Below are 25656 nucleotides of genomic sequence, written 5' to 3'. Positions count from 1 at the left end.
AAACATTATTGTCGTCCGATTATGAAAAAAGACGTCTAACATTCGTCAAGATGCATGTGGGACATGTGGAATCATATTGGGAGGAAACCATATTTTGCGACGAGACGAAGATGATGTACTACGACGATGGACCCAGCCGTGTCTGGCGAAAGCCGTTGAAAGCCCTTAAACGGAAAAATATAATTCCTACTGTAAAGTTCGGAAAACTTTCAGTGATGGTCTGGGGGTGTATTTCTCGTAAAGGAGTTGGAGAATTGTTTTATAGAAAATACAATGGATCCAAACAGTATTTGGAGATTTTGCACACGCATCTAGTAGCCAGTGCCCGAAAGTTTGCATTTTTTAGGGATGGTAAACCAACATTTACATTTTACCAAGACAATGATCCCAAACATAAAGGCAACACAAAGTATGCGTACAAACAACCCACTTTTAGTACCGTTAAACAGCATATTACGATAAAGAAAGTATTAAAGTATTAAATTTTGTCATTAAGTTGATAGATTCATGGGCAGAAAAACAAAAGAGATTGATCCCGATTTGAGGAAACTCGTCGTAAAATTACGCGATGAAGGGAAATCTTTCAGAGAAATTAGCGAAATTGTTGGCAGAACAAGGACAGAAGAATCCAAAGAGTAGTCAATAACTTTAATTTGACTGGCTCAGTTAAGACAAAGCCACGCTCTGGAAGGCCCTCAAAGCTGACCGAAAAAGAGAAGAGGGACGTGCTGAAGACGGTGCTACTAAGCCCTGGATTAACTGCGGCAAAGATTAATCAGGAAGTTAAACAGAAGTACAAGAAAGAGATTCACGAAGACAGCATACGAAAATTTTTAAAGAAAAATGAATTAAATGCCCGTGTTGCTCGAAAAAAGCCGCTCATCTCTGAGCCAAATAAAATCAAGCGGTTGGATTTCGCCAGAAAATACTTGGAAGTCAGTCCAGACTATTGGAACCAAGTAATTTTTAGTGATGAGAGCAAATTCTTTATATTTGGAATCAAGGGGAGAAAGCTTGTGTGGCGAAAGAGGTTCACAGCGTTCGACGTCCAAAATCTAGCTCCAACCGTTAAGCACGGCGGAGGTGGCGTAATGGTGTGGGGGTGTGTGGAAGCAATTGGAGTGGGCAATTTGGTTTTTATTGAGTCCACAATGAACCATATGGATTACCTCCATATATTGAAAACCAATTTGCACCAAAGCGCCAGACAATTGGGTCTTGGGGAGGACTTTGTCTTCCAACAGGACAATGACCTCAAACACACAGCCCACAATGTCAAGCTCTGGTTGCTTTACAATACTAGACACCAGCAACATTCGCCTCCCCAGTCACCGGACCTTAATCCCATAGAGCATTTATGGTATTTTTTGTAGCGCAGGATCGGAGAGCGAATAATTACATCAAAGGACATGCTCAAATCGGTTCTGATGGAGGAATGGCTAAAAATTCCAGTTGATTTCACCCGGAAATTGGTGGCATCGATGCCAAAAGGGTTGGAAGAGACCAAGAAGCGAAAGGGGTATCCAACCTCATATTAATTTTGCAAATTCTCATTGAAAGTTATTTTTCTTTTATTTTTTAGTTTGTACGCATACTTTTTCTAAGTGAATTTTCGTTGTTTTTTTTTCTTATTTTAAATATAAAAAAAATCTGTTTAATATTATAAAAAAAAATTGTTGATAAATGTGTGTTATTAAATTGTTTTCCATTAAAAAATATAATATTGATAAAAATACTATTATTTATCATATTTATTCTATATCAAAATCGCTCATTAGTCCTGTACGCATAGTTTTTCTGGCAAGTGTAAATATGAACAAAGAGGAAAAAAATAAGATCATTCAACTGTGTCACGGCTTTTCCGACCTGTTCTATAAGGAAAACGATAACCTCACTTTTTCAAATACAATTAAGCATACGATACCTACAACAGATAACATACCTATCTACCCAAAGTATAGATACCCCACCATCCACAAATTAGAAGTAAAAAAACAAATAGCAACTCTTCTTAAACAAAACATCATTTAAAATAGCTACTCACCTTGGAGCTCACCCGTGTGGGTCGTCCCAAAAAAATCTGACTCGACTGCCAATAAGAAGTGGAGAATAGTAATCGATTATAGGAAACTTAATGAAAAAACAATCTCAGATAGGTACCCCATCCCAAACACCAATAACGTACTGGACAATATTGGAAAAGCAAACTCCTTCTCGACCATCGAAATGGATATGCCAGTGATATGGAAAAAACAGCATTTACTGTGGAAAATGGGCATTATGAGTTTGTCCGTATGCCATTCGGGCTAAAAAACGCCCCCCACCACATTTGAACGAGTCTTGGACAATGTCCTAGGCGACTTGGTTGGTCCCATTTGCTTGGTTATTATTTTTTCACCATCCCTGCAACAATAGAAAACGAAATGTTAGCCATCGTCTGGGCTATAAAACACTTCAGATCCTATATTTTCGGCAACAAAGTAACACTTTTTACAGACTATAGACCTCTCACCTGACTAATGAACTTCAAAGAAGCAAACTCTAAGCTTGTCCGATGGAAGCTACAACTCCTAGAATATGACTACGAAGTAGTATACAAAAAAGGCTCCCAGAACGTAGTTGCAGATGCGTTGAGTAGAGTAGAATGCAACTTAAATGACAATATAGACTTGACAACATAAAACATACCATATACCGAAACACCTATAAATGATTTTAACTACCAAATAATCTTTGAAAACAGCCTCAACTTCACAAATAAAATAATATCACCGTTTAAAAACAAATTAAGATGAATAATTCAAGCCCCCACTTTCAATGAGCAAATAATAAAAACCATACTTAGGGATCATATCAAACCTCACAAAATGCACGCCATAATGGCAGACGACCAAATCTTTTCAAACATTCACAGCATATACAACATGCATTTCAATCATAACGATTCATTCAAAATAGTTAGATGCAAGATCATAATGAAGGAAATAACCGTCCTGACACAATTGGATAAAATCATTTTAAAGTACCACACAGACAGAAATCACAAGGGAATCGATGAGTCCTATCAACATCTCAAAAGGGAATTCTATATTCCCAAACTAAAATAGATAGTGAGCAAAACCATAAAGAACTGCAACAACAACAAAATATGACAGACATCCTCACCAAGTACCTTTTGTTATCCCTGAAATTCCGTCCCTACCCCTACAAATTATGCATATAGACTGTACTATTAACAAAGCATATAACCTGATAGTCATCGATAAACTTTATAAATTTGCGCAAGTATACACAACCGATAATAGGAACACGATTAACATCGTAAAGTCCAGTCCATTAACAATTTTATAAAAAAATTCGGCATCCCAAAGAAAATAGTTTGCGACCAAGGGCCAGAATTCGCAGGAAAAATCTTTAAAGACTTTTGCGAACAGTACGATATTGAGCTCCACATGACATCATTCCAACAATCTTCTAGCAACGCCGCAGGATTTATAATTCTTAACCACCTGGTTAAATTCGGAAATTACGAACACACTATCAGGGAATTCGAACCCCTTGTAAACAATATTCCACCAAAGACCTTAATCCTTACGGGCTAGTTGAAAGGCAAACCATAGCCTTAATTTGGTAGGCTTTCAACGCTTCGGAGGAAGTCGAAGGCCAGACCAAAGTTCTTAAGTTTGGGAGACGAATCCTTATGGACTAGTCGAAGGGCAGACCAAAGCCTTAATTTGGTAGACTCCTTCCTCGGGATACAGTCGCCGGTGTTTACCCACTTCCTGGTTATCGGAAACCAAAATGGGAAGCATTCTTTCAGCCGATCTTAATTTGAACCAAGGGATGACCTGGTGGCCACGGTCAGCCCCTTAAGTGTCAGTATCGTGGTGGCTGTGGTTGCTAAAATGTTGTGGTTCAACAAGATCATCGGTGTGGGACTATTTCGACACAATAAACAATGGTATATCAGCAGATTCATATGTAAACACAACACATGAATCTACGTCAAAGCGCATACAAGACCTCCATTTATGACTTGTAAAATTTGGTGCCAAAGGCATGCAACCTTTTTCTATAGTTGAGGAATCTGAGTTTCGCGACTTTATAAAACTACTCGACCCACGATACAAAAATCCGTCACGTATTACACTTTCTCAAGTCATGATGACAAATTTATTTTATGAACAGAAACCTAAATTAAAATATTTGCTAAGCAAAATTAATTACTGTGCCATCACGAATGATATGTGGAAGTCCCTGGCTAATAAATTTTATATGACAATCACATGCTCGTTTGTTGCAGATAGTTACTGTCTTCGCTCTGCTGTTTTATCAACAAATAAGCCAATTGATGAAACAAATCACACTGCTAAGAATATAGTAGATTTCCTGCGGGCTGTTTGCAACGAATGGGGAATCTTAAATAAAATAACGGCAATTGTGACAGATAATGCAAGACTGAAAAACAAACATTTAATTTTAACTTAATTCAAACTTGTTATGTTTTGCTATAGACCATGAAGGATCTCATTATGTTAAACAACTGATATGTTTATTAAACTATTTATATTGTTAAAAATGCATTTATTGGTTGGTTTTTGAAGTTGAAAATAGTTTCGACAGTATTATAGTATACATCTGAATAGTTCTTGTAAAACCATCGAAACTATTGAATGTTGCAACCATCGATAGTTTTACAGCCCTGGCCGACTGCCGAGCAGGTCTCTGCACTTCGCTCTCTGATTCATCAGGACAGCGACACTGTGCTGGGGCGTCAGCAGCTGCAAGCCAGACATCGTGTGGGTTGGCGAAATGCCACCCTCACTGCTGCACGTCGCGAGCTCAGGAGAGCCCGGCGAAGGCTTCAGCATGCTTGTCGAAACAACAGTGACAGTGCAGATGGCCTCGCCACGTATTTCAAGATCACACGAAAAAAATACGTGAGGATGATGCTTAAGGTGAAAGAGGAAGACTGGAAACGATTTGCCGGCCGAGCACCAGAACGACCCAAGGGGGCGCGTCTGTCGGATATGCCGAGGCCGCAAGACGTGCACCGATCTCGGTTACCATCGCTGGAACGACGAGCAGGTCGAAACCTGGCACGACTGTGCGACCACCTGCTCCGCAGATATTTTCCTGTTACGGAGTGGGCAGTAAACGTTTCCGTTCCTCGCGAAATACCCCCAGCCCTTGACACGTTCGAGGTTGAGACACGCTCATTTGGCTTAGACGGCATAACTGGGTATGGTCAAAGCGGCTTGGCGCGAAATCCCTTAGTAAATGACAGCTTTGTTTTCCCGCTGCCTGGCAGATGGATACTTTCCCACTGAATGGAAGCGCCCACGTGTTTTGTGCTCCTCAGCGTCCCATCGATGTATGTGCCTGTTGCCTGTGTTTGGCAAAGTACTTGAAGATATCATGGTGAGCCGCATGAAAGAAGTGCTCACGGACGAGAGACAATGGCAATTCGGCTTTCACGTCACGTTGTGAGCAGTATCGAAGCCTGCCCGGCTCGATATGTGCTGTGCGTCTTCGCTGACTTCGGGGGAGTATTCGATCGATCGATCGTAGAGGAAAACTCCAGATCCCAACTGGAGCTCAAAGGTGCCCAACTAATGGAATTAGTTCGAGGATGGGGTATCGAGGTAGGCATCTCAGCCTCGGCTACGAAGACTGTGACCATGCTCTTTTAGCGCAGGCTGTCATCTGGCAGACCGCCCGCCGTAAGCTTTGCAGGAGCAAACTTGCGTTATGTGACGCAATGCTGTTACCTTGACATTACGGTCGGCGAGCGGTTGAGTTTTCTCCCGCATATTGCGTCTTTACGAGATCAGCCGGCGACAGGAGATCGCTCAAGTCGTGCCATCGGCTCATCCTATTAGGATGTTTGCTAACGTGCCGAACAGTATCTACAGATGCCCTTGAAGTTCTTGCTGGAGCTGCATTGTTGGACCTTGTGGCAATGCGCACAGCAATGCAGTAAAAGATTGATGCGGAAGCCATGGTTGCTTTATAATACAAATAACGAGTTGCCAGATTTAAATCCAATCCAAAAACATGATATGGGTATAGATTAGAAATCTGTTTATTTTTTTAGTCCCTTATATATATAAATAAATAATATTAAATACAACAAAACTAAATAAAAAAAAAAAAAACCAGCAAACAAAACAAAAACAAAAAAAAAACTAAAAATATTAAGTAAGCAAATCTAAAAACGACCGAACGAATCAAGGTTTGAGAGTGGAATGATCGTGCATGCATTACCTAGCGTGACAAACCGTGTGCCGCGTACTTGCCATGTTCGCTACTACGCAAGGGGTTTGAACAGATTGCAGTGAAGTTCGAAGCATGCTTGCTGTATCAAAATACGAACGACATGTTAGATGACAACATGCTAGCAACTGTTGGAAGTTCGAAGGTCGAACGAAACAGCATAAACAGAAAGCAATTGCAAAAACATTGTTGGAACATGTTGGATTATGTTGGACCACGCTCGACGTCAATCGGAGGCTATTCGACGAACTACGATAACAAATAAATAAAACATTTAAACTTTAATGAGTGCAAAATTTAAAGGATCAGCATGAATATTTCTACTATTCTGCATTTTTATTTTAAGAAAAAGCAAATTATTGAAACTAATAATTATATTTGCTATTTTCAAAATTTCTGCTTTTTCTAACAAGCTGGTTGCGATTGTGCAAACGTCCTGCACTTTCGAAGTAGAGACATGCATCGCCAGAGTTCGAAGCAGACGCTCACCTGGTTTAGACGGCATAACTGGGCGTGTGGTATAAGCGGCTTGGCGCGCCATCCCTGAGTACATGACAGCGTTGTTTCCCGCTGCCTGGCAGATGGCTACCTTACCACTGAATAGAAGCGCCCACGTGTTTTGCGCTCCTCAAAGGTCCAGATAAGGACAGGAGTGATCCAGCGTCCTTTCGAGGTATATTCCTATTTCCTGTGTTTGGCAAACTACTTGAACAGATCAGGGCGAGTTGGGTGAAGGAGGTACTCAAGGACGAGAGTCGATGGCAATTCGGCTTTCGCCCCGGGCGCTGCGTTGAGGACGCCTGGAGTCACGTTGTGAGCAGGATCGAGTCCAGCACAGCTCGATATTTGCTCGGAGTCTTCGTTGACTTCAGGGGAGCATTCGATCATGTCCAACCAGATCCTTAATCTGGGAGATGTGTCTTCATCAAAGTATTTAATCCTTACGGGCTAGTCGAAAGGCAGACCAAAGCCTTAATTTGGTAGACTCATTCCTTCGGGAGACAGTTGCCGGTATTTACCCAGTGCCTGTTTGTCCGAAACCAAAATGGGTAGCAGTCTCCGACTGCGAATCAGCCAATCAATGCTGTCAATTTGAACCACGGGATGGGCTGGTGGCCAAGGCCAGCCCAATTGAGGTTGGCCCCCTTTAGTGGGAGTATCGTGGTGGCTGTGGTTCAACGTATAGTTGGACCACAGCCGGAAGCTGTCCCTGCAGTCAGCAGAGGTTAAGATAGGCCTCGCCTCTAACCAAGAGAGAACTCATAGTACCTAAAAGAGTTTCTTCTAGGGGCGTTGGTGGACGCATCGTGTATGTGACTCAAACACGTAGCGTAGCTGTAAACCCCCTCAGGGTACACGCCACGATAAATAAATACCAGAACTCTGTACTTTGACAGCGAGCACGGTCGTGTGACGCATAAGTTCATCCCGGACGTAAGCTTCGTCTACAGCCGCCCAGACTTCAAGACTCGAGAATAACTGTTATCTAACATTTGCTTTGGTTGTGTTAAACAGCAATGTGTGAGGGGCACTCTTTAACTCCTCCCCCTTTCGATGAGGGATTCTCCTGGATTCCTCTATTACATTCTTTATAGGTATATGAAGAGGAATACAAGAGCTATTGAAACTATGTCGACGCTATTGGAGATTATGTTAGTTTTTTGTAAAGTTACATGTATTTCCTTCCTCTTCTGTACTAGTGAATGATTGTATGTAGATTTCTTGATTATTTATAAAATATGTTTGATTTATTAGAATTGTACAATTTGTGAATTCTATGAGGAAGTTTCCTTTTAATGTTTCGTTATTAATGGTATTATTACGGTTGTATTGAATTATGTTATTGTCTGCATTACTTATTAATATTGTACCTTCATTTATTAGTTTTGTCTTAAATTCTATGTCTTCGACCATTTTACAATTTCTCTTAATGATTCAGTTGGAACTTAGCTTAAGTTCTTAATGGTTTTGTGTTCTTCATATGTATATGTTTTGTTTTCTATTTTCACCATTCTTTCTGGACTCATGTCAATTTGTTGTTTTTCTGATTTGTTATTGGGGTTATGAGGTCTATGGTGGCTGTTATTACTTTAGCTGGTATTTTAATTGCTGTGAATATAAATAACTGTGGTGGTGTTCAGTTGTGTAGTGATCTTTATTCGTCTGAGCAAGAGTTCTTATACCCTGGCTCATGCGTATTTCATCTCTTAGCCTAAGTACATTATGTAATGAGTTCTGCGGTTGAATGGAGCTCCAAGCGGGAGACATACTATGCTCTCCCGCTGTGTAGCTTCATATATATAGCTTGTATATATTTATATGCATATGGCATAAACATTAGGCAAGCGGCATAGACCTTAGGCAAAGTGCGTACGCGGCATCTCCCACGCTGCTGGTCAGACCACACTTAAGTGGCTGATCATATTCCCATTGTTTATCTTAGCGCTCGCTCTATGTTTATGCGTAGGGACAAATGTCACTATATGCGTATTTAGTATACACTATCATATGTTAGGCATATGACGCATTTACATGTAGAATACTCTACATTGCTTCGGATATTATTGATATGTTATTAAATATACAACAGTATGTTCATGCCTGAACAATTGCTATGATTTATTGTTTTTGTGAGTCATAACACCCATGCGGATTAATTTAATTTTGTAAAAATCTATTTTATAGTTCGTAAACTCTTCATTTGTTAGTATTGATGGGTGAAAAAGGTTGTACTTGGCTGATGCTATGTCATCCAAAATGGTATTTACTTTGTCGTGCAAAAATTTTAATTTTTTTAATTGATCGTGATACATTACATCAGTTGATTAAATGTTTCTATGCTGAGGGGTTTGGGTTATTTTTCTCTATCGTCCAGAATTGTTTCTTTTAGTATGTTAATTGACTTTTTAAAACCGCTATTTATTTGTACTTGTTCGTTAATGTTGCTTATAATGTTATGTTCGATTTTTTTTGATTGTTGAGAAGATGGTTCATGATTGTTTCTCTGTCTTCGTTGTCCATAACGCCGGTGAGCCACTTCAGGTTTTTTCCTATAGCGTTAACGAGACCACGTTTCTGTTTTGCTATTGCGTTTGGTGTAATTGATCTTATTTTGATTTTAATGGTTTTTATCGCTGCATCTAGCCTGTGTCTGTCTTTTTTAACTAAGATTTTTGCATTGTTCTGAATTATCTTGGTTAATTGTAACATTTCATTTGTGTTTATTATTTGTAGAACCATCTCACCAGTTCTACCGTGCTCTCCACTAGTGATACAAATCCTGCTTCAGTCCGGATTGGAGTTGTGTTTATCATAGCTGTTGACAGCGTTGGTAGTAGGCATATGATGAAGATTGTTAGCATTACCTAAAAGTTTTGTGGGTCTTTTAATGTTTGTTGTATGTATGTTTTGTAAATTTACTTTTTTGAATTTTGGTTCTTCTTTGTGTCTTAAGTTTTTGTAATTTTTTATGAATCCCTAAAGTCTCTTTTCTACGTATGTTTCTCTATTTTCATTTTGTTGAGTGGTATTCTATACCTTCTTTTTCTAAAAATTCTCCAACGTTTAAATTATTAAATTCGTTGGCAAAGACAAACTTTTGAATTTTCCCTTTTATTGATAGGAATTGCTGTATGTGCTCGACAATTGTGGTGCTATTTCTGTCGGTCAAAGGTAGGCATGTGGCATGTTTTGAGATAAATACAAATAAAAAGGACTGTTTAGAATTTACATATGTACATGGACTATTTCATTATATGTTTTTGGAGTTTCTGGTAAATAGAATTTGTTTTTGATGGGTTTCCTGTCGTATTTCCCACCGCTACAGACGTCGCAGCTGTTCATAATTCTGTGAATATGAGTTTTGAGATTGGGGTGATAGATTTCGAGCTTGAGCTTTTGGTAGGTCTCATTTTAGGACTCAATATCTCTAGCGAACCTTGTGCATTTTACGAATTTTACTTTTGGATTAGAAGTGTATTCTTTCGTTAGTATTTTTTAGAATTTGTAAAATGCATGGTTACTTAGGTGTGAGAAAACTCCTATTTTCCCCGTTGTTATTTGCCGTCGCAGAATATTTAGTGCTTGATTGTCTTCTAGATCTGTTTTGCTAATGTAAATTCTATTTTTACCGAACACTTGCACAATGGTTTCGATTTTTCTTTCTGCAAAAATTAGTTGTACTTTGAACCTGTTAATTACTGTATCTAGAATGGGTATATTGAAGCCCTGGTCCTCATCTTGAGAGTGGATTGTTTGGACAAACAAGGACCCGTTGTCTTCTTCTGGCATCTGTAGTGACTGTCAATTTTTTCAAGAAACTAGGGTATCGTAAGACCGGACTATTCGTTACTAGTGTTTTTAATTTTTCAAATGCTGCTATATAGCTTGGGACGTCTGTGTTGAGTGTTTGATTTTTCTTTAGGTACCTTGACATAGGGCATGCTATTTTTGCGTAATCCCTAACGAATTTTCTTTAAAATCCTGTCATCACGAGGAAAGATTTGATTTGTTTAGGAGTTCTTGGCAGTTTTAAAGATTGAATAATATTCACCTTGTCCGGTTTTGGCTTCATGCCGTGAGGGGTTGGGATGTGGCCTAGAAAGATATGCGGCCTAAGAAAGTCGCACTTATCTACTTAAATTTTTAAATGAGCTTTTTTTAAAGTTTTAAATATTTTCAAGGTAGTAATGTGTTACTCAAAATTAATATTTTATCCATGTAGACGACGTAATTGTTATCGATGAAGTCCTTCAGGACCTCGTTCATAAGCCTTTGGAATGTTGATGGAGCATTTTTTAGCCCAAACGGCATTCTGATGAATTCGTAATGGCCTGACAGTGTTTTTTAATTTTTTTATTTTTTATTTGAAAAATCTATCAACTTCCATTGCATTGTTCCTAAGTATGGTTCCATTTCTTTCGGAAATGGTGTGGCTATTGTGTATTTGACTAGGTTAATGCTATCAATGGTTTTGTAGGAGCATGGCTTGGCAAGTTCTGTTTTTGGGTATTGATATTCTAAACTTTCTGATTTCAATATGCTTGTCGTTGCACCGGAGTCGACTAAGCATTTTATTTTTTTTTTTTACCATAATACCACATAATTATGGGTATCGTTGGCTTAGGCAGGGTGTTAAAAAATGTATCTCTTCCTCTCCCTCTGACTGGTTTTCTTTTAGAGTTCCGATCTCCATATGTGTGGAGTCATTTCTCTGTGTGTCTACACTCATATGGGATATTCTCGTTTGTTTAAAGCTGTTGCCCCTGTTATTATAGTTTGGTATAGTATTTTGGCTCTGGCTGGTTTGTGACCTATTATATGTTTGTTGGTTTGCTTGACTGTTCTGAAGTGGTCCAGCGTTATGGTTGTTCGGGTGGTTTTGTTTAATATAAGTGTTAGTGTTTGTGTTATTTTGTTTATTCTGAGTGTTATTAGGTGTTCTCCTATATCTCAGTATTATTGCTCTGGGATCGTCCAGAATACTTAGTTTCTAGAGCATGCATGGATATGCTCTATTAATATGTTCGATAAATCTCTATCAACCTTATCATTCTCATAAATAGCTGGCTTAAGCTCATCGAACATATAAATTCTGTTTATTTCACATTTAGCTTTTAGAAACTCTAAAAATAATTCTCTTAAATTACTTGCTTTGATAAACCGGCATCTGTCGAAAACGTCCTCATAGGTTGTCCTAGGTTGCATCTGCTCCATCAGCTTGTGTTTTTTCTGCTCCGAGATCGGGTCTGTTCCTAACTGCCTGACGAGGTCTGCAGCTACTCCTGATATTTTTTCGTTGGCGACAATGTTGTGCCAAACTGTAGGAGTAGCTCATTTCCTTGACATAGCATTCTGATTAATTCCACAGATCTTATGAAGGCCAACATGCCATGTTGATCGTCCAGCTATCGTAACTGACGGAGCTGTTGGATGATGTATTTGTTCGTTAGCCACTGTATTGGTTGTTGTTGTTTTTGTTGTAGCTCCTGCTTTAGTAGGTTTAGGTTCGCCTCCTGCTGGAGTATGATTGATCTTAGCTGGCTGATTTCTTCTTCCATAGTGTCGACTTCAATTCTCCTGTTCTCGTCGAATTTATTTATTCATTTTTTTTTCTTGAGTGAATTAATTGTCATTCAATTTTGCAGTTAAAGTGTTCACTTCAACTTTAGTTGTAATTTGTGTGTTCACTTTGTTTATAGATTAACTTCAGTTAATTCGGAACGTTTTTGTTCGATAACGGCTGCGCCAAATAAATGATTAAACCACAGAATATTTTATGTTTAATTATTTTATTTATATTTTAAGTTTGAATGGAGAACTTAAGCTCTCTTACAGTTGAATCTTAAGACCAAATGTACAAAGGTTACTCAGTGCAATGCCTGGTTTCTTCTTTTGTTAATTCGGCATTTGCAGCCGAAGCGATTGCGACACTTATGCCACTTATGCTCTGGCAAGTCGGCTTGGCGTGAGCAATAATGCTGATATAACAGCATGTGCAAGACATCCGATTGCCGTTGCACTCAGGGCACTGACCTGAGCTTTCGCTAATTAGGCATCTGTTGTCTAACATTCGCTTTGTTCACCGAATGCGCCGAGCTGGCAGCACTACTGCTAGCATCACTCTCCATGCCTGTGTGATAGGCAACAAAAACAAAAAGTGCACCCCCAAGGTTTTTTTTTTTATTCGTTTATTTGCACTTATTTTATGATGCTTGCAGTAGGCTTGCTTCGCAAGCACTTTGCGCTACCTTAATCGTGGGAGATGTTCCTTCTACTGCGCTCGATTCTACGCAGTTCCATCATTATGGTTGCTGAGAAGGAAGAATGTCTCAAACTCCAGCATGGTGTTAACAACGCTCTCCACTCTGACGGGTCGACCTAGTTTTTCCTCGCGACTCAGCCTCTCCTCCAGAAACCGCCTGCACTCGAATGTTATGCGGTTGGTGTCTTCCACTATCCCTCTTCCTCACCAGGAACACTCGTCAGTGTCCTCAAGGCCAAACCTCTTCAGATAGCTGCGGAAATATCCATGGCCAGAAAGAATATGTGAAAGAAAAAAATTCGTATTACCATGCCTACGGTTGATCCACGGTTCCAATTCCGGGATAAGTGAATGTGTCCAGCGTCCCTTCGTTGAATTGTTCCACTTTAGTTGCCATCGAGCGATGTTATTGAGTCGGCCCGAGCTTCTGGCTTGTGCTCTGGTATTCCACTCTGCGGCCTCCGTGACCATTCCTGCTATGACGAGCGCCGCTTCTTCGGAGACTGTTCTGAAGGCGCAGCTGACTCAGATTGTGCTCAAACGGTATGTGGCGCAAGTACCTCGGCTGTAACTGATTGGCGCTGCGTACAGGATGACGGACCTTATGACGCACATGAAGGGGAGGCGCAGTTGTTGCTTTGGTCCCCTTGTATTCAGCATGATTCTACACAGAGCTCTGCAGAAATCAGCAGCTTTTTTGTGCACATATTCCAGGTGCTCGCGGAAGGTCATTCTTGTGTCCAGCATAACTCCAAGATACTTTATCGCTCTCCTAGACTCAATGGTGGTGCTGCCATTCTTTATGTGGGCTGTTTCCACCCTCTAGCGGCTGCTGACAAGGACAGCTTCAGTTTTATGAGCAGCTAGTTCGAGTCCTGCTGCTGCTAACCAATCTCGAATGCAACTGATACTTGCGCTGTACATATCCTCTGTATCCTTAAGCTCATTTCCTATGGTGGCGACGGCTACATCATCAGCAAAGCCGATGGTGTGCGAGCCTACGGGTAGATCTAGACGCAGTACTCCATCACACATCGTATTCCATAGGAGAGGCCCCAGTACTGACCCTTGGGGGACTCCGGCAGACACTAAATGAGTTTCAGCGCCCTCACTCGTGTTATATATTATTGCTCTGCCTTCGAAGTAGCTCTTAATAATTTCTCTGAGATATTTAGGGATATTGTATTGAGCCAGCGCATCGAGTATCATGTCCCAGTTTGCCGTATTGAACGCATTTTTAACATCCAGAGTCGCTATGATGCAGTATTGCTTTGCGCCGTGATTCCACCTGGTACCTTCGATAGCTGAAGTTGCGAGGTCCACTACTTTGCTCAAGGCGTCCGTTGTTGATCTGGCCTGAAGCCAAATTGGTTTGGAGAAAGGCCGCCGCCAGTAGCTATAGCGGTCTCCAGCCTAGAGCAAAGAAGCTTTTCAAACAACTTTCCTATTGTATCTAGGAGACAGATGGGCCTGTAGGACGATGGCTCTTCCGTCGGTTTGCCAGCCTTGGGTAGCAGAACTAGGTTCTGTATCTTCAAGATTGCGGGGAATGTTCTCTGCAATAGGCACACATTGAACAGTTCAGCAATCGCATCTGGATGCAAGGCAAGAGCTAGCTTCAACGATCTGTTTGGGCCACAGGCTGCCAAATTGGGCGCGTACGAACCCATGAAACGACTTGGCTTGATCGTTGAGTTCCCGCATATCCACAGCGCAGTTTTACCTCTCGTATCTGCGGCCCATGTTCTTGGGCAGCTGAACATGTGATGGTGCGGCTCACTGAGAATAGCAACGTCTATTCGTTTTTCTCTTACATTCTGTGCAAGTAGATCCTGTGCAGATACACAGTGATTCAGATTGAGCTGTAGAAGCCTTAGCATCTAATTTTTTGAACAGTTTCTCAGTATGAGGGGCACTTACAGCTGACTGCTGAGCGGTCAATTAACTTGACGCCTTTTCGAACGCAAAGGCCACACTTGGGTGGCTTGACGCAAGTTTTTGAAATGTGGCCCATCTCTCCGCACCTGAAGCAAGCTTTCATCGCTGGTGCAGTTAATCGCGAAATGGCCATAGTCCATGCACTTGAAGCAGCGTTTAGGTTGCTCCACTGCACGAATTCGGCATACAACCCATCCGCACTTTCGACAGCTCGAGAAGGGCTCTGGCCTTACCCACAGGGAGCACGACAGTAGCTCTCTGCTGGCCACCGAAGGCTGGTCGGAGCGATTTTATAGCATCTGTCGATAGTGAACAGTCCTTAACAGCTTCGTTGATTGCCTCCAGGATCTCCTCCTTGCACGCCAGTTCGTCTAAGTCGCGAATCTCGATGGTTGCTGTTTCGGTCAGCGTTTTTACGATTGCTCTATTCCCCTGAGCCTTGCCAACGGCTTGTTGGAGCACCTCAGCGCTGTGCTCCGGTTTCCTATTTAACTGTAGTAAAAGGTCGCCATTTGCCGTTTTTCTTATTCCATGCACATCAGCGCTTAGGTGCTTTAGAGTTGGGTCGCTCTTAACGACTCGCAACATGTCAGCACAGCTGCATCCATCGACGCTAGAAACAGTAATTGCGTCGGCCCTGGTTCGCTTTTGCAGCGGCTTGCGTCCCTTAACCACAGTCCAACTGTTTGTCTGGATTCCATCTTGCTTGGAGTTAGAGGAGGTACCCTGTTGAGCCGTTGGCTTTTCAACTCCCGCTACTCTAGCTTTGCTGTGTTTAGGCTTTTTTGAAGGTGTTTTCCTTTGCTCAGGAGCAGCGTCCCTCGAGCGTTTGGGGGGTGTTGCTGTTCCCCCTTAAGGCAGCCATACTTCTTTTTACGGCAATTACCTTCGTAGACTCGCCCACCTGATGTTTATTGCTGGCCCGCGGTGTAGTCTGCACATCGCAGTTTTTAACTCTGCGATTGCAGTATGATTCTGCCGTCTTGTGGAGATTAACCAGCCTTGCTAGCTCTTCCCTCATTAGATCATTTATGTGGCGTTGGCCCCCGAATAGTACCGCCAGGCCCTCTAGAACAGCTCCCATCTGTTCTAGCGCGTTTTTCATCGTCGTTGGCACTTCTCTTTCAGCCGTGGGAGAGTCTTCAATTGTTATAAGCTGCTGCAACGCCGCTTGCTGTTGTGGTGGTGATCGCAGCAGCGTAGAGCGCCTCGCAAAGGCTTTTAGCTCGTCCTCAACGCGGCAAGAGACGGATACCGAATGCTTTGAATGTCTGGAAGCTTATCACAAGCCCGAAACTATGCACTGCTTTCTATGGCTTCAAGTTCGGTCCAGGCGTTTGGTTGAAGTCTTTGCTGAGGCTCGCTTACTCACCAGAGTGTGGTGAACAGCTGTTCGAACGCTGCAGTTTCCAACACTACTAACAGATGTTAGAGTGAGTGCACCTGCTGCTGATTGTCGCTTAAGCGTGCCGGCTAGGCTTTTCTTATTTTTTTTTCCGCGCAAAAAACCGGAAAGCCCTCAATGGTGACGCCACCGCACCCCTCCCTTGGGATATGAGTGTGGGCTGGCACTTTTTTGGAACACCTCACTTATTTGTCCCGCAACGAAAGTCTGCCCGTCTTTTGCTTTTTGTTTGGGTGAGTTTTACCCTCAGTTCGCACAATTATTAACTATACTATTATTGTTTTACATGTATATACACTTGTGTGTATATTGGTAATTGTGTGATTCCAAATAACTGTAAATTCCATCGTGAGAATTAGTGAAATACAGTAGTTTTGGCCATCGTATATGCGTAGATGTGCACAGTTTACGCGGTGTGAGACGGTTTCAACGATAGAATCCTCCTCACTGCCCCTTCACTTGCACTTGCCCAATGACACCTTGGGTTGTACACATGTTACGTACGTGTGACGTGGCGCTTGGCCTTACTATGTTTCGGCAGCGGCTTCAGCGTTAGAGTCCGCGCAAACGCAACACACTTCAATATCAGCATAAGATGCTCACAGGGTAGCCGCTTGAAGCTGCAATTCCTGCAGTGCACAGGGTTGCAGCATTTCCCGAATCGGTGCCCCGACTGTCCGCACTGACGGCAGATCTGCTCACCCGGCACTGGGCGATCTTGTGGTCAAAGCTGACACACCTGTGGCACGCATACGTGCGCACCATCGATCGCCATCGGAAGGCCAATCTGCATATATCCTATCGTGCTCCTCTAGGATATCCAGGGCCTTTTGTTCCAGCTCCAGCTCCAGCACCGGTCCAGCATCTTGCGTCCACGCCTTGGACACAATGGCCACTGACTTTTCAAAGGCAGCACTGGACATGTGCCCCGAGAAGTGGTTTTTGAACAACCCGCCCATGATATGCTTGACAATAACATTACTGTCAACGTCCAGGACGGTTATCCTTGGCCTTTGTGCAGCATTCCTCTTGACATCTAACCCCAGTTCCTTAAATTTGGGGTTAGCCACGACCCTGCGGATCTCGCCCGACGATGGCGTGCGGATTCTCGCACCACCCTTTTTTAGCTCACGCACCTCGTGTACAAGAACACCGAGAGCGGGGGCAACATCTCTGCGAACGCGCTCAGCGACTTGCTGAGGCGTCTCCTCCGGGTTGCTGATGGTCACAATTGCTGACCAAGTCTCCGCAGACTTGCGGGTACATGGTGCAGCAATTGGAGCGTTACGGGCGACTGTGGCAGCGACAACAGGGACAGAAGGGGCAGCAGCGGCTCGTGGGCGGGCACGGCTCTGGGCCTCTAGTTCCACAATCCTTCCGTACATGCTTAACACCAGCTGCTGGTATTTCGCTCCTACATTCAGCACGCTTAGTGCTAAGTTGCTCGGCAGTCCCTCGCGAACAACAGCTCTCTTGAGCTCCTGCTCGATGGCCAACATCCGTTGGACCATCTCGTTTGAACAAGTCAAACTCGATGAGGCGGCAGCAGCAGCAGAAGAGGAAGCGGCAACGGCAGCAGGAGTAGCGGCAGCGGGGGCTGTGACAACAGGGGTGATAGCAGCAGGGGCAGCAACGACGGCAGCAGAAGCAGCACTGGCGGCGGCAGTAGTGGTGGCTCCGGCCAGCACAGCTGCCAGCGAAGCGTCGCTGTCATCGCCCGAGCTCACGGCTGGCGCACGTAGCTTCCGCGGAGGCGAGTCCAGCGGTGGCGACATGACGTCATCCATCGTCGAGCGCGTTAACACGCGTGCTACCGCAGCGGGGCACCCACGCTTCTTCCGGCCTGACACCGAATGCGCCGAGCTGGCAAAACTGAAACTAGCGTCGCTCTCCATGCCTTACGATAGGCAATAGAAAGCAAAAAATGCACCCTTAGGGTGTGCAACACTAATTAATTGTTTTGTTCGTACAAAAGTATGCAACACTTTTCCGTTGCTTTTTATTGGCCGACCAATCACGGCGCATCAACTGTAATCTGTACAAATTACAGTTACTAGCACATAGCTTATCGCTGAGAGGGCAATTTAAGCACTCTTAAGACGCTTCTGCGATTTGATTGCGGCAATAAAATCGCTGAGAACACGCGCAAACACGTCTACTCACGGCGACTGTCGAACACAAACTGCTCTCAAAGTACAGAGTCCTGATATTTATTTATCGTGGCGTGTACCCCGAGGGGGTTTTCAACCACGGTACGCGTTTGAGTCACATATGTGACACAAAGTACAGCGGGTGAATACGATGCGTCCACCAACGCCCCTAAAAGAAACTCGTTTAGGTACCAAGTACGAATTCATGCTGTCGGGCATGAGTTCCCCCTTGGGTAGAGGCGAGGCCTATCTTTACGAACTGTACGTTGAACCAGAACATTTTATTAACGATAGCTACCACGATACTCCCACTAAAGGGGGCTAACTTCAATTGGGCTGGCCTTGGCCACCAGCCCATCCCGTGGTTCAAATTAACAGCTTTGATTGGCTGATTCGCAGTCAGAGACTTTTTTAGTACTTTATTATTAGAAGTGTCGAACCTGTACCAACAAATGTAGTACCTTAACAACACATGTATATATATGGAATTAGAGCCGAACCACAATCACAACATGAGAAATTAAAAGGAGATAGCAGCATTCCCATCGTTCTGGCAAAGCCTTGCCGTTTAAGGCGTCTTAGGGGTCTGGCAGGGAGTAGACCTCTTGCAAGTAGGCTTCGGTGTCGTTGCAGTCTGTCCATGTATCTGCTTGTATGTCTTCCAATCTGATCTTCGACAGTAAACAGCTTGAGGTCTCGGGTCGGGTCACACGGGTCAGGGCTCCGACGACTCCAGCCAGCCGATCGCGTAGGAACGCGACATGCGGGAAAAAACTCAACCGCTCCCCGACCGTGATGCTAAGGTAACGGCATTGCGTCACATACCGTAAGTTTGCTGCAAAGCTTACGGCGGGCGGCCTGCCAGATGACAGCATTCCCTTAAGGAGCATCGTCACAGTCTTCGTTGCCGAGACTGAGACGCCTACCTCGATACCCCATCCTCCAACTAATTCCATTAGTTGGGCACCTTTGAGCTCCAGTTGGGATCTGGAATTTCCCTCTACGAGCAGCAAGAGGTGATGCAGAAGAGTGTCCATCAGGATGTTCCAAATAAATGGACCACTGATGGACCCCTGCGGACAGCCACATGTAACATCTACACTGACTTCGCCGAAGCTGCTGACGATAGTTGCCTTTCGGTCTGAAAAGAAGCTGCGCCAGATCCCAACTTCTCTGCATCCTTGATCCGATAGTCGGCGTAGAGCTGCGTCCCATTCGACATGGTCGAACGCACCACCGAAGTCAACGAAGATACCGAGCACATATCGAGCCGAGCTGGCTTCGACACTGCTCACGACGTGACTCCAGGCATCCTCAACGCAGCGCCCGGGGCGAAAGCCGAATTGCCATCGACTCTCGTCCGTGAGCACCTCCTTCACACGGTTCACCATGATCCCTTCGATTACTTTGCCGAAGACAGGCAACAGGCAGATACCCCGATAGGACGCTGGATCGCTCCTGTCCTTATCTGGGCCCTTGAGGAGCGCAACCACACGTGGGCACTTCCACTCAGTGGGGAAGTATCCCTCTGCCAGGCAGCGGGAAAACAACGCTGTCAAGTACTCAGGGATGGCGCGCCAAGCCGCTTTGACCATACCCCCAGTTATGCCATCTAAACCAGGTGAGCGTTTGCTCCGAACTCTGGCGATGCATGTTTCTACCTCGAACCTGTCAAGGGCTGGGGGTACTTCGCTAGGAATGGTAACGTCCACTGGCCTCTCCGCAGCGGGAAAGAAGCTGCGGAGCAGGACGTTCGCACAGTCATGCCAGGTTACAACTTGCTCGTCATTCCAGCGAAGGCAACCGAGATCGGTGCACGTCTTGCGGCCTCGGCATATCCGGTAGGCACGCCCCCATGGGTCTTCCTGGTGCTCGCCGACAAATCGTCTCTAGTCTTCCTTTTTCACCTTAAGCATCATCCTCACGTATTCCTCTCGGGAGATCCTGAAATACGTGGCGAGGTCATCAGCACTGTCACTGTGGTTTCGACGCGCATGCATGACGTGCATCAGTGAGGGCGGCATTCCACCAACCCACACGACGTCTGGCTTGTAGCTGTTGGCGTCCCAGCACAGTGTCGCTCACCTGATGGACCAGGGAGCGAAGTGCGGAAACCTGCTCATCAGATGCCATCTGGTGAAACTCCTCAAGAGGAAGTTCCAACGATGCAGTCACCAACTCATCACTGAAACGACGCCAGTCAGCACGTTGGAGTTTCCACGAGGGCACAGGAGCATAGCTCTCAACAGTGCTTATCGGGTCAGGCGTTACAACAACAGTAATGATGTTGTGATCGCTCAGATCCCACTCGCTTACACTCCAATCATACGTGGCCCACGTAGACGCTGAATCGCTGACGATCGTTACGTCGATATCGCTTCTTGCCCTGCGATTATCGAACGTGTACACACTGCTGCGGACATTTAGCACTCCGGCTCGGCTGCCCTGTACCCAATTTGCTAGCAGCTCACCCCGCTGCCTGTTCAAGTAGCCCCGAGAGCGCTCGGGGAGCTTACTGAACCACTGGGGGGATACTGCGTTCGCATCTAGGCCATAAATGACAGGCGTGCGGCTGGCTAGCAGCAGCACCGCATCCATGTATAGCAGGTACGGTTCAATTTCAGTGTTGAGCTGGCAATACACGGAGGTGAGGAAAATTGAGCCAAAGTTCCCAGACACACTCACACATACGCCGTACTCAGTGATGAGCGACGAGACCGGCATGCAGACGTCCTCCTGGTCGTCAACGATTATGGCAACTTTATTGCGGCGGTCGGAGAAAACTCGCATGCCTGCCGGTAATCCGGTGATCCTTCCTCCACGATCAACGTAAGGCTCCTGGATCAGTGCGAACTTGGATCCTGAGTTCCTCATCCTGACACCGAACTCTATCACGGCAGCTCGACTGCGACCGCAGTTTGCCTGGGTGATGCTAAACATTAGTGTCTAGCAGCCACCTTGGCGAGCACAGCTCTGCTCCTTCATCCGGCATTGGGCGATCTTGTGGTCAAAGCTGACATACCTGTGGCACGCATACGTGCGCACCATCGATCGCCAGCGGAAGGCGAACCAATCCACGTAAATCCTGTCGTGTTCCTCCAGGATATCCAGGGCCTTCTGTTCCAGCTCCAGCTAGATTGTTATGGGGCCATCGCCTTGCGTCCACGCCTTAGAGACGATCGCAACAGACTTTTCAAAGGCAGCACACGACATGTGCCCTTGAAAGTGGTTTTTAAACAAACCGCCCATGAACTGCTTGACAGTAATACAACTGTCAACGTCCAAGACGGTTATTCTTGGCCTGAGCGCTGCGGTTCTCTTAATGTCTAACCCAAGTTCTTTAAACTTAGGGTTAGCCACTACCCTCCGGATCTCTCCCGACGACGGTGTGCGGATAATCGCACCACCTCGCTTCAGCTCACGCACCTCGTGTACCCGAACACCGAGAGCGGGAGCAACATCCTTGCGAACGCGCTCAGCGACTTGCAGAGGCGTCTCCTCTGGATTGCTGCTAGTCACAATCGCTGACCACGTCTCCGCAGCCTTGCGGGTCCGTGGTGCAGCGATTGGAGCGTCAGCTCGGGCGACTGCGGCGTTGGCAGCGGGGACAGCGAAGGGCGCAACGGCCTGTGGGCGGGCACGGATCTGCGCCTTTAACTCCACAATCCTGCCGTACATACTCAGGACAAGCTCCTGGTAGCATGCTCCTGCATCCAGCACGCTTGGTGCCACATTGCTGGGCACTCCCTCTCTGACAACAGCTCTCCTGAGCTCCTGCTCGATGACCAACATCCGTTGAACCATCTCGTTTGGACAAGCCAAACTCGGGGAGGCGGCAACAGTAGCAGTGGAAGAAGCGGCAACGGCAGCAGGAGTAGCGACAGCGGGGGCTGTAGCGACAGGTATGACAGCAGCGGGGGCAGCAACAACGGGGGCAGCAACGACGGGGGCAGCAATAACGGCAGCAGAAGCAGCACTGGCGGCGGCAGTGACGGCTGCAGTAGTGGTGGCTCCAGCCAGCACAGCTGCCAGCGACGCATCGCTATCATCGGCCGAGCTCAAGGCTGGCGCACGTAGCTTCCGCGGGGGCGAGTCCAGCGGTGGCGGCATGACGTCATCCGTCATCGAGCGCGTTAAAACGCGCGCCACCGCAGCGGGGCGCCCGCGCTTCTTCCGGCCCGACACTGATCGCGCCGAGCTGGCAGCACTGCTGCTAGCGTCGCTCTCCATGCCTATTTGCTAGGCAACACAAATCGGAAACAAGCACCCTTTTGTTGTAGTTCGCACAAAAGTATGCAATACTTTTATGAAGCTCTTTGATTGGCTGACCAATCACAGCGCAGCAACTGTAACCTGTAAAAATTACAGTTACTGGCACACAGCTTATCGCGAAGTGGTCGATTTAAGCACTCTTACAGATTTTATTGCGGCAATAAAATCTGCTGAACACGCGCAAACACGTCTACTCACGGCGACTGTCGAACACAAACTGCTCTCAAAGTACAGAGTCCTGATATTTATTTATCGTGGCGTGTACCCCGAGGGGGTTTTCAACCACGGTACGCGTTTGAGTCACATATGTGACACAAAGTACAGCGGGTGAATACGATGCGTCCACCAACGCCCCTAAAAGAAACTCGTTTAGGTACCAAGTACGAATTCATGCTGTCGGGCATGAGTTCCCCCTTGGGTAGAGGCGAGGCCTATCTTTACGAACTGTACGTTGAACCAGAACATTTTATTAACGATAGCTACCACGATACTCCCACTAAAGGGGGCTAACTTCAATTGGGCTGGCCTTGGCCACCAGCCCATCCCGTGGTTCAAATTAACAGCTTTGATTGGCTGATTCGCAGTCAGAGACTTTTTTAGTACTTTATTATTAGAAGTGTCGAACCTGTACCAACAAATGTAGTACCTTAACAACACATGTATATGTCGGAGCGTACTGTATGTACGCACTGTATTTGATTGTTCCTGCGTGTTGCACGTACGCGCTGTGTGTGTATTGCTTTGTATGAGAATTCTGGTTATTACCAGAATTCCTGTGTGTGTATTGCTTTGTATGAGAATTCTGGTTATTACCAGAATTCCTAATTTCATCATACTAAAAAATATTGCATCAGCCGCTAATTGCGCCCTGATTGGTCCTTTGCATTTTGTCGCTTTAAGAAGTTCCGTTATAGCGCGACGACAGCGCTACAACGCTGTCGTCGAGTGTGGTTCGGTGCGAGGCAGAGAAACGAAAAGGCGGTGAGTTCAACTTTGAATCGAGAAGCCTGCGCATCGAAACTCGCTGCGCTATTAGAGCCATGGAAAATACTAACGACGCTCCAACATCAGAAGTGGGATCAGCACCACCTCCTGCATTCTCAGAGGATCAGTGGCGCATAATTTTACAAATGCAGAACCAGAATCTGCTGGAGCTTGCAAGAACCATGCAAGCGTCAACACGGGAGCAACAGCAGACTCGTGGCGTCACTTTGCCAAAATTTTTCTCTGACACTGCAGGTGCAGATGCCTCAAAGTGGTCCATCACAGCTGACATTATATTAACGGAACAGCCCCTAGAAGGAAGCAGACTCATCATGGCACTAAGCGAAGCTATGGTGGGCAGTGCCTCACAGTGGCTAACTCAAACTGCATATCCCGGCATTAAGTGGATTGAATTTAAGGAATTATTCCTCCGCCGCTACGAAAATAGTTAAACGTCGTCGGCAATGTTTCTAAATCTACTAAACAGTCGCCCAACTAACGGCGAATGTCTTGCGGTTTATGCTAGCCGTTTGGTGACCACTTTAACTTCCAATTGGAAAAACAAAAACATCGAAGAAATTGCTGTTTCAATTGTGCTCGCGCATTTAGCCAATGTGGATAACCGCTTGGAACGGATTGTGTTCACGTCAAAAGTTCAAACTAGAAGTGACTTGCAATCCGTACTAGGCGCATTCTCCTTTAAAAAAACATCGTAATGCTGACCGTGATGACGACTCCGGACCTGGACCTGACAATAGTGTGCCATTTCTGTGGCAAACCAGGACATAAAATTGCTGAGTGCAGAGCCAAAATGCGACAAAAGGGGAACGCGACATCTCAGCGAGACAAGCCAACTGTTACTTGCTTCAAGTGCGGCCAGCCTGGACACTTCGCAAATCAATGTCCGAAAAAGGAATCAACAAGTACACAGGGAGCATTCCAACGGAAAACTGTGAACCAGTGCTTTGTACCAGAGCCAACTGGAGTGATGATGCAGCTCGGTGAGACTTACCCAATTTCTTTTGATTCTGGCGCAGAGTGTTCACTCATTAAAGAGAAAATATGTAGTAAGCTAGCTGGTAAGCGTTTTAACAGCATTATCATGCTAAAAGGTATAGGCGATGCTGGCATATATAGCACCTTACAAATATTAAGCCAAGTCACCATAAATGAGAACGCACTTCAAATATTGTTCCATGTAGTGCAAGATAATCATTTGAAAAGCGACATTGTTATTGGCCACGAAATTCTTAAACAAGGATTTAATGTCACTATATCACAAAACAAGTTTAACGTAGTAAAAGCCAAAGCCGTAAATATTTGCTCAATAGATAGGGAACCAGTTGATCTTACAAATCTCGATACCGAATTGCGCGAGGCTGATAAAGACAAACTAATAAAAATGCTTGAGAATTACTCCACTGCACTTGTAAAAGGGGCACCATCTACACGAGTCACGACAGGGGAAATGAAAATTCGCTTGATTGATCCAACCAAAACTGTACAACGCCGGCCCTATAGACTTAGCCCTGAAGAAAGAGACATTGTCCGAGAAAAGTTAAGTGAGTTACTTAAATGCAACATCATTCGACCCAGCTGCTCCCCTTTTGCCAGTCCTATGCTGCTTGTCAAGAAGAAAAATGGTACAGACCGACTTTGTGTCGACTACAGAGAGTTAAACTCTAACACAATCGCAGACAGGTACCCTTTGCCGCTCATTAGCGACCAGATCGCTAGGCTGCGTGGCGCAAATTACTTCACGTGTCTTGATATGGCGAGTGGTTTCCACCAAATTCCTATCCACCCTGATTCCATAGAATACACTGCATTTGTGACCCCGGACGGTCAATATGAGTTCCTGACCATGC

The sequence above is a fragment of the Drosophila hydei genome, unplaced genomic scaffold, assembly GCF_003285905.1.
Source record: "Drosophila hydei strain 15085-1641.00,03,60 unplaced genomic scaffold, DhydRS2 tig00008148-arrow-arrow-pilon, whole genome shotgun sequence".
Classification (NCBI taxonomy): Eukaryota; Metazoa; Arthropoda; class Insecta; order Diptera; family Drosophilidae; genus Drosophila; species Drosophila hydei.
This window is presented reverse-complemented; position numbering follows the sequence as displayed.